Raw genomic sequence first — 10880 nt, forward strand, 5'->3', positions numbered from 1 at the left:
CCCCCCCCCCTCTTCCTCCATATATACAGCCCTTAGGGCATCGTTTAGACTTTGGGTTTTGTTTAGATTAAAAGTTCGCCATAGCTGCAACTTCGCGTACTTCGTTTGTGTTCAACGACCAGACAAAGGCGTCACAGAACCCCACCTTGATCAATAAAGCTTTCAACTTATATTCGCAATATCCAGATTGCAATCTTAGTTTCTTGCTTGTTCTTCGTTTGCTCGCAGGAAACAGACCCTCGTGGTCAGGTTGATCGTGCTCCGGCGTGGTCAATAACCTCTCGGAGTTGGTTTAGCGATTGCTAAGGCGCGACGTCCTCGCACGTTCGTAGTCGGATCGTCAAAGTCGACTTCCACCAAAGCGATATCCATCTTCTCATCGAAAGACGGGACACCTTTGCCTCTATCAGCTGCGGTCACGCCGTCATCATCGGCGGTCCCGTCTCCGGCTTTGCCTGCCGCCTCGACACCGGATGTCACCGTCGCCTCGCCTTCTCCCGAGGCTGTGGCTCCTCCTCGACGGCGGGCTCGGCCACCACCTCCGCCGCCTCATCATTCTATGTTGACACATGCCAAGGACGGGATCCGGCAACCGAACCCTCGCTATCATAACCTCAGTGTCATGGTCGTCTCACCTGTACCGTGCTCGGTGCGCTCTGGTTGAGTGATCCGCATTGGCTTGCCGTCATGCACTCTGAGTATGATGCCCTCATCGCCAACCGGACTTGGACGTTGGTTTCCCGTCCCCTAAAGCTAACATCATTACTGGCAAGTGGGTATTTCGGCATAAGTTCCTTCCAGATGGCTCTTTGGACAGGTACAAGGCCCGTTGGGTTGTTCGTGGCTTCGCACAACATGCCGACGTTGTTTTCTCGGAGACCTTTTCTCCGGTTGTCAAACCCGCCACGATTCGTGTTGTCCTTCAGCTTGCTGCATCTCTTCATTGGCATGTTCATCAGCTCAACATCAACAACGCTTTTCTTTATGGTCATCTCCACGAGCTTGTTCTATGTCAGCAGCCCACTGGTTTGGTTGATCCCACTCGGCCTGATTATGTCTGCTTGCTCTCACGGTCTCTCTATGGTCTCAAGCAGGCACCTCATGCTTGGTATCACCGCATTGCAGCATTCCTCACTTCTCTTGGGTTTCGCAGCACCACCTCGGACACGTCGCTATTTCTGTTTCATCGAGCCGATCATGTCGCCATGCTTCTCTTGTATGTTGACGATATTGTCATCACCGCCTCTCGTGCGGACATACTTGGCGACATCATCGGTCGTTTTGGTTCTGAGTTTCGGCTGAAGGACTTGGGCGCATTGCACTTCTTCCTCGGCATTAATGTGCAACGTGATGCCTCCAGATTTTTTCTCCATCAAGGACAGTATGTTCTTGATCTCCTGGATCGTGCTGGTATGACCGACTTCAAGCCTGTTGCCACCCCTGCCGAGGCCAAGCCGAAGCTTTCTGCCACTGCCGGGCAACCTGCTACCGATGCCGCTCTCTACCGCGGTATTATTGGTGCTCTTCAGTACCTCACGCTCACCAGACCAGACATTTAGTTTGCGGTCCAGCAAGTTTGCTTGCATATGCACTCGCCCCGTGATGTTCATTGGTCCTTGGTCAAGAGCATTCTTCGGTATATTCGTGGCACACCGACCTTCGGTCTTCGTCTTCGTGCTTCTACCTCCACCGAGCTGCTCGCTTACACTGATGCGGATTGGGCTAGTTGTCCTGACACTCGACGGTCCACATCGGGATATTGTGTCTTCTTCGGTGACTCTCTCATCTCTTGGTCCTCCAAGCGGCAGCCCACCGTCTCCCGCTCGAGTGCCGAGGCCGAGTACCGTGCCGTCGCCAATGTTGTTGCCGAGACATGTTGGCTCCGTCAGTTACTTGGCGAACTTCGGGTTTCCATCCCGAAAGACACGGTGGTTTACTGTGATAATGTTTCGGCCACCTATCTCGCGGCCAACCCAGTGCAGCACAAGCGCACCAAGCATATTGAACTTGATGTTCACTTCCTCCGCGAGAAGGTACAGTTGGGTCAGCTTCTTGTTCTTCATGTACCGACCACCCAATAGTTTGCCGACATTATGACCAAGGGGCTTCCAACCGCTGCATTCCAGGAGTTTCGTTCCAGTCTTTGCATCGTCGATGCCGACGCTTCGACTGCGAGGGGGTGTTGAACGTGACATATCTTGTATCTCTAGTCTTATCTTCTCTAGCCTTGTATAGCTAACTCCTAGAGATATGGTAGGATTAATTACCTTGTCACGCAAGACATCTTGTGTATATAATGTAACCTACTCCATGGAAAACAATGAGTTGCACCAAATATCCTCTTTACATTATATGTAGTGTAACTTGAAGAAAATTCCAAAAAGGTGTCATCATTAAAAAGGAACCAAAAGAATATATACACAAATAAAGTGGTGATGAAGAAGAAGAATACGAAGTGGTATGAAGGAGTACAAGAATTAAGAGACAATTTGTTGCTCTTGATGACGATAAAGACTCGGAAGAGCAATTCAACACCCAAAAAAAGCACAAAAGCATGCACAATGCCTTGACGATGAACAACAACCTTGCAAATCACGACAAGGGAGGAAGAAATAATTTGTAATATTTAGAATTTGATTGTTAGAATACGAACTATAGATCTTTAGTACTTCACAACACAGACAATACTATGTTTCATTTTCATATTTTTTCTGTCATGTTATATAACTGAATATTCTTGCATATACTCCCTGGTCATGCATGAATCAAGTTGAGACAGTTATTAACCATTAATTAATTTCAGTTGGAAAAATAGTTTCTTACTGAACTCATGTATGAAATTGGCGACCACTATATTGTTGTACTCAACGAGGGGGTAGTGTAAAGAAGAGGAGAGAGCCAATCTCAGGTTTTGTTGCCCAGTGGAAAAATGGCTCCCTACAATGGCGTGTGAAAATGTATCACTACAAAGGCGATGGTGACACAACATGATGATGTGGGGAGGCAGGACGAGACCGCTACCCACTCAATTTGTAATGCACCCAACTTATTTTAGCCTAAATTCCTACAGTTAGACCCATGTTTGCAACCCAAGAGTGGCCAAACAACAGAGTCACATGCCACTTTCCCAATATTTCCTACTTGCATTACCTTTTTGACTCTGTGTGAAGACGAGTTTAGTGCTAAAAGTTTGCTTTTTCATATCAATGATTTCATTTTTTTGAAAGTTTCTTCACATGAATGTTTACAATCATGACAAATAGTCAAAGATGAATACACTTTTTATTTAAAAATGGAAATATTTAACATTTTCCCATCGGAGGAGACACAATCGTCAACAGAAGCATGACTAATTATACATACCAGTTAGCTAATATTTTGATCTAACAAAAGGTAGTATCATGAAAAATAAACAATGCCACTCGTACAAATCGACATATTAAAAAATATTACCAAAATAAGCAACTACATTTTATGCCACCGGCTAATCAATCTAGAAAAATAATATAATTGTGTGCCACCAGAATATATCTAAAAAAGAATGAGTAGGCTATTTCTATTATGGAAGTTCACGTGCTGGACTCAGAGGCGTGCACGTGACCATGGGACACAGCTTGTCATTATATTATTTATTTATACAATCCGGAATAAACAATACTTGCAGAGGCCAACTCGAATACATCTGCGGACTCAGAAACTTGCACATGACCATGGGACACAGCTTGGAATTATATTATTTATTTATACAATCCGGAATAAACAAGACTTGTAGAGGCCAACTCGAATACATCTGCGGACTCAGAGACTTGCACATGACCATGGGACGCGGCTTGGCATTATATACAGTCTGGAATAAACAAGACGTGCAGAGTCCAACTCAAACACAACTCGAACACACGATTTTTACACATAAATGATCCGGAGCTTCCACGTCTCAAAACGATCCAGAGCTTCCAAAGACACAGAATAAATACAAAAAAGAGGTAGGATCGACATTTTAGAATATTAGTTCATGCTTACTCTCGATAATGTTGTTTCTATAAGTATTAACTTATATGATTTTACTAAAACCTTCGTTAGGTGCGAAGAAGACACAGAAGACATCTGCTGTTTCAGAGGATTGATCTGAAATTGACAAACCCATAAGCACTACCACCGGCCACCATGTCGAATAATCATGTGCATGTGATCCAAAAAGGGGGATAAAAACGACCGAAGGTAGAATAGATAATGGTGACCATGGCTATTGCAGATAGTGGTGTTCAACATATGATTTTTAGCAATATGCCAGCTATTTCCTTCCCATATTTGAAGTAAAGGGTTCAGATAGTGCCTTGCAGCAAAAACAATATGAGTTTATATTTAAACTATTTCTAATAAGAGTACATACCACTTGCAGGGGTATCATCTTGGGCATAAAAGACAAATTACCTGACGAAAACAAGGTACAAACTTTACTACAACACTTCTATCGTATTCTTATAACAAGTTTCCATGCACCTTGAATATATTAACCTGACTATTCGAATCAAATTGTCAGGAAATTACAGTGGAAGGCAACAACCGGTATGTTATGACACAATTTCTTGCCTCTAGCACATGTACAGTCTAACTAACAATGAAAATACATTACATTATAATGCAAATAATATATGACCAAATGAACCCAGACAAGCTAGGACAAAGAAAAGCCAATCTCCAAACCAAACAAAAAATAGCAAGCGTCCAAAGTTATTAAGCTTGATGGGTAACCAGTCAGATATTCATGGCCAACAAGATAGCCTACACCATCAGAATGAAAGGTACAAGCTTGCATTCTATATTATTAGTTATTAATAAACAAGAGAATAGCTCAATACATGTACCTATAAAAATAACTGATCATGAAATAAATATATTACAGGCTATTCACATGCGAATATCCATCCACTGCCGTTGTAGCTTGTCAGGAGCGTAAAATGCTAATCACATATTTATTATCTCTTCAAATTCCTTTTCGTGTGCTATGCAGATCAAGTTTAGCTCCTTTTATTCTCAGGGAATACCCCAATGATCATGCTACAATAAAAAAAGAGCAAGACAGGTGCCCCTTTACGACATAATCATGGTTGCTAGCCCGTGCCTAATATAATGGACTAACAACTACGAAATATATTTGTTACGGGATTTCACCAGGTCCAAATAAACAAAAACCAAGAAAGAGGAAACAGATAGTCCAGGGAAATCAGAGCAACAAGCGTGCAAGGTTGGTTCAAAGAAAACAAAATTCTGAAACTGGGTTTACTTTGAGAAAAACAGATGGCGAACACGCTATAGAAGCATCAAATTTTGCTAGAGGCTCAGCAGATATCAATTTGATTAGAAGAAAAGAGATAAGCAAGTAGAATCGAGCAAATAGAAAGAAGTTACAAGTGATGAAAAAAGAAGGTAAATCTCAGAGCTCTCCAAGTGAGGTTTCAAATTTTGGAAAAGAACATGCGCGTGTCCATTTTGCAATGCTATAATGTGGCATCAAGAGAGAAGCAAGTATAACACAAACAAATCAAGACCAACATTTGGACTTTGTTGTAAGGAAGGCAAAGTCAAACTGCCACCCTTGAAAAATGCGGCATCCCTTCAACTGCTACTAACATCTAATGAAAAGGGAGAACCATCAAATTACAGAGACAATATCAGGAATTATAAATCAATGTTTGCATTTACTTCGATGGGTGGCCAGGTCGACTACAAGATAAACAAAAAAGGGGGTGCACCGTATGTTTTTGGCTTGGATGGCCAAAACTATCATCAAATTGGCACGTTGCTACCTAAAGATAATGGAGATAATGCTCTCAGGCCAAAGTTTGCTCAATTGTACATTTATGATACAGAAAATGAGGTCAGGAACAGAATGCAGGCTTCAACCTCAAAGGAAAGGAAAAAACAACTTGATGAAGGCATTGTTTCTGGATTATTGCAGATGCTTGATGATCATAATGAGTTAGTGAAAAATCATTCTGTATGGCAAGGGATAGATACCAAGAATCGGATCTCGAAAATGTTAGGTTGTGATTAATTCGTACAAGATCCAGTGATGGAAGACAATACAACCTACCAACTGCATCTGAAATAGTTGCACTCATTGTTGGGGAACAGACAAGAGAAAATGTTGAATGTGATATAATAGTAGAAAACAAACACAAGCAACTCCAATGAATTTCAGAACTACATCCAAGCTTTATGTCTATGCAATACCCATGTTATTCCCGTACGGAGAAGATGGATTCAGACCAGAAATAAAACTAGAAAAAACAAAGGATGTTAAAGGAAAGTGTAACACACCAAATTTTCAATTTGGAATGTTATACATTAGATCATCATTGCATATCATATTTTATTGCATTTTGGGTTGATCCTAGAAATTCTACGCAACTCAAGGACCCACGAAGAGAGTTGGGGATTTCGTTATTTTCATATTTGAGTTTTCTCAAATTTTGAAAAGAGGATCGTTTGATTTTAATTATTTTTCTCTCCTAATATTTCCAATATGAAAATAAAAGAGAGAGGATAAAATGACTTCCCCAAAATAAAGAAATATTGGAGGTTAAATATAAAAATCAAATAAGAACTTTATTCGGAGTTTTATTACTATTTTATTTGAATTAGGAAAAAATGCGTTTTCCAAAATTGCATTAGAGGCCCAAATAAATGTTCACTTTGTCCGCTATATTTTTAGAGGACGGGCAAAATATATTTCGGGATTTTTGGAGTCCGTTTAGTATTTCTTTTCTTTGTTTTTCTGCGCGTGAAATTATTTTAAAAAAAAGGAACCGACATTGCCGGGCCGTACCCGACCCGGACTTCTCCGGCCGGCCCTTTTAAAAGGCCGCCCCGGGACCCCGCCAGCCCAGCCGCCCGCCCCCACTAACCCTAGCCGCCGCCGACGGTTTTCGTAGAAAACCGTTTGTTTTTTTCCTTCGAAAACCCCGGCTATTTTATTTTAGATCGATTTTTTTTCTGATTTAGTTATTTAGCAAACGCTCGTTCATATATTCATTTTAACGAACGGTTTTCACCCGTTAGCCGCAGACAGCGAATATTCATTCGTTAGCCTGTTCGTCAGTTTTTCTTTTTTCAGGGTTTTTCTGTGTGTATTTTTTATCGTGATTTCTGCCCTAATTTTCGTTTTAGTTGATCTTTTCGCTCGTTTATTGGAATCAGGCGATTCAAGCACCTAGATCTTTGTCTCGAAGCCCTCTTTCTGTTTAACCAACCTGAACAAGATTTTGGTACTATACAATTTGACTTAAGTCCGGATTAGTAAACAAATCTTGTTTCTTTTGCAGTTTGAGTTTCGTTGCTTCGTTTGATTTGATTCTTTTTGCAAACAGGAGTTCTTAAGTTGAACTTTCTGGTTAGATATCTTATTTGAGTTTTACCCGTGCTTCTAGTTGAGTGCTCATTGTATGCTTGTTTGTTTGCGATAGAGTACCCGGAGTGCGAAGTGTGCAACTACGAGTCTCTAGGTTTCACGGATCATCAGCAAGGCAAGTAACACTTTGATCATACCTCTTTACTACCCAGTTTTATTGTATTAGATCAATCCTCAAACAATTGCATGGTTAGGATCTAATTAACATGTGGGTTTTGGGAAGTAGATCATGAGGTAGAACCTATTGCCCTGTTTATTATCAAACCTTTGGGAGTTACTTTTACGTTATGCTTATATTGCTATTCTATGCTTGTAGACGTGGTTTGGGTGAGTGTATCCATGACAGATGTGAGTATTGTTAATTTATGGTTTGCTTAAGGTGGCTACTTAAATACACATCTGGGTGGATTGCTTGAGGCACCCTAGAGTACCCAATGGTTGTCAGGGAACCTGGAGAATTAGTGTTGTCCTAGGATATCCCGTAGTACCCGTGTGATCATCCTAATGTCCGCCACCCAGGCTCAAAGGGGTCATAAGATTATTCATGCTAGAAATTTCCGTGTGCGGCCATAAGCCAATATTGGCTCTGGCATTGTTGAGTAAGTTGCGTGAAGCTCTTGAAGAGGTAGACTAGCAGATGTAGTGGGTTGTAGGTGGTACTGTCTATCGAGAGTAGACAGTTAATACTTCAGAAAGACTGTGTCTCGAATCTCCGACCATGGATGTATTTGAGTCTTGTGGGGAAAAGTGCTCAAACCTCTGTAGAGTGTATAAACTAATCATGGTTAGCCATGTCCCCGGTTATGGACGTTTTGAGTATCTAGTTCTTGGATTATCATGTTGATCTCATCACTCTAAATATAATTTGTTTGGGTTTAATGATGATGCTTAATTGGGATTGAGTTGGAGGAACCTTCTCAATGTTTAACAACCACCATGATAGTTAAATAAAATTTATTCCTTTGTTGTAGGAAAAAATTGGCTTTATGCAAAACTGTAACCATAGAGCTTTCCACCAGCCATATATGCATGTAGTGATAGCAATTATTCCGTTCATTACTCTATGTGTTACATTGCCAGCATATTCCATGTGTTGACCCGTTTCGAGCTGCAATGTTCATGTTGCAGGCTTTTCACACAACGAGTAAGGTGCCATAGGTCGTTGTCTTTCACTCAGTGATGCTGTTGGAGTTGATGGACTCACTTTATCTTCCAAGCCTTCCGCTGTTATCGATTTTAGATGGCCTTAAGCCATATTATTGTAATAAGTTCTCTTTTGAGACATTCGATGTAATAAGTGTGTGATTGCTACTCTGTTATAAATCCTGAAGTACTGTGCGTATTAGCATTACCGATCTAGTGATGACACTGATGCACAGATATCAGACTGTTTGAGGTCTAATCGCTACAAGATGGTATCAGAGCACACGCTGACTGTAGGACACGACCACTAAGCCAAAGCCCTAGATCACTACTCTCTTCTCATTTCTGACTTCTCTCCTTTTTCTACTCTATAGGATGGCAGATGCAAGGAGCAAGTTGACCCAACCGGATGAAGATACACCTTTTGGATGACACTTGGAGGAAGTTACTAGATACCTGAACATCGGAATACCAAGCTTCACCGGGACCTACATCGCCACATTACCAGAAGAGGAGCGTTGGGTGATTCGAGTTCAAGTTCCAGGAAGGATGTTCATGCTAGTCACTGAGCCCATAGAGTTTTCCTTTGATGCACCAACCTGGAGTCTAGGAAAGAGTATGGTAGCCCACATCGCCATGGGACGCATTGGAGAAGTTTACCACAAAGATCTCAAGGATACTATCTATCAGATTTGTGGGCGCCGAGATGAGCAATGGGAGATGATTAGCACCGGGAAGGATAGATCCATTGCAGCTTTCATCCAGGAGTTAAACCAGCATATTCATCGCCAGGAGAACGAGATGTGCGCAAGCATGATAGATCTGAAGAAGGGAATGACCAGGATCAGGAGCTGGAGGAAGAACTCAAGTCTACACGTGATGGATATGAGGAGGAAATGATGATATTCATGGAGAAGAATGACAATTTGACGAGGAAGCTAGGAGTATTCATGGGAGACCCCGCGCCAGGAGGAGAAGGCGACGATTCCACTTGCCCGGAGAACTACATCATCATTGATGACACAAATTCAGACCCCGACGATAGCGAAGATAATTATGTTGATGAAGCTGGAGCGGATATCATGGAGTCTTCCACCGATCAAGTTCTCTAGTCGACCACCATATCAGTAGTAGTATTTCCCCATGTAAATAGTATAGTCCAAGCACTTTTGTAATGGTAGTTAGATCGATGTATGCCCTTGTTTGAATTCATTAAAGTGATATGTTTGTGTTTGTCTCATGTGCATATGGGTACTGTTTTCCCTCTAGATCTCATTCTATTCTATTTTCTCATCTTTTCTAAACTCATTAGATGCCTCCGAGATGCGACAATGGATTTGCTTTCCCACCGGAGCTCACCCAGTTGATCCAGCAGCAGAATGCATTGATGCAAACACTAGTTCAGAATCAGAATCAAGGGAACAACAACAACAAAAACCCACCACCACCACCACCTATTGATCACTTAGCCCGTTTCTTAAGGCTGAATCCGCCGGTGTTCTCCAATAGCACCGAGCCGATAGTTCCAAATGATTGGCTCCGCAAGATTGGAAGGGAGTTGACCACTGCAGGGTGCACAGATGTGGAGAGAGTGCATTTTGCAGCACATTAGCTTGATGGACCCGCAGCATCATGGTGGGAGAATTTCACAGCCACTTACCCCATCGACACTGTCACATGGGACCAGTTTTAGCAAGCTTTTCACACTGCCCATGTTTCAGCAGGAGCTATGGCCATGAAGAAGCGCGACTTTCGCAACTTGCGCCAAGGAGGACGCACAATGGAACAGTATGTGGATGATTTTTGTAAGTTAGCATGTTATGCCCCGGATGACATTGCTACGGATGCAGCTAAGCAGGAGAAGTTTATGTAAGGGATGAATGATGAGCTGAGCATGCAGTTGATGGTGGCAACCTTCAACAACTACCAGGAGTTGGTAGATAGAGCTCTCATGATTGAAGGGAAGCAGCAGCAGATTGACAACCGCAAGAGGAAGTATGGACAAGGGAAGTACAATTCTGGAGCTCAGCAGAGGCCCTGTTTTACCCCGAACTCGGGAGGACACCGTCACCATAACCATGGAGGCCATAATTCCAATGGAGGGAGTTCGCATAACCATAGTGGCCCCAAGAATGAAAATGGGAATGAAGGAAGCAACGGTCAGAACCGTCCCAACCCAGCAACGCCCGCCAAGAAGGATCTAAGTCACATTACTTGTTTCAAGTGCGGGAAGAATGGACATTACGCCACGGAGTGTTCTGAAGCAAAGAATGGAAATGGCAACGGAAGCTCTAGGAAGAAGCCCAACCCTTTCAACAGGGGACAA

The sequence above is a fragment of the Triticum dicoccoides genome, chromosome 7B (assembly GCF_002162155.2).
Source record: "Triticum dicoccoides isolate Atlit2015 ecotype Zavitan chromosome 7B, WEW_v2.0, whole genome shotgun sequence".
In the NCBI taxonomy this organism is placed as follows: domain Eukaryota; kingdom Viridiplantae; phylum Streptophyta; class Magnoliopsida; order Poales; family Poaceae; genus Triticum; species Triticum dicoccoides.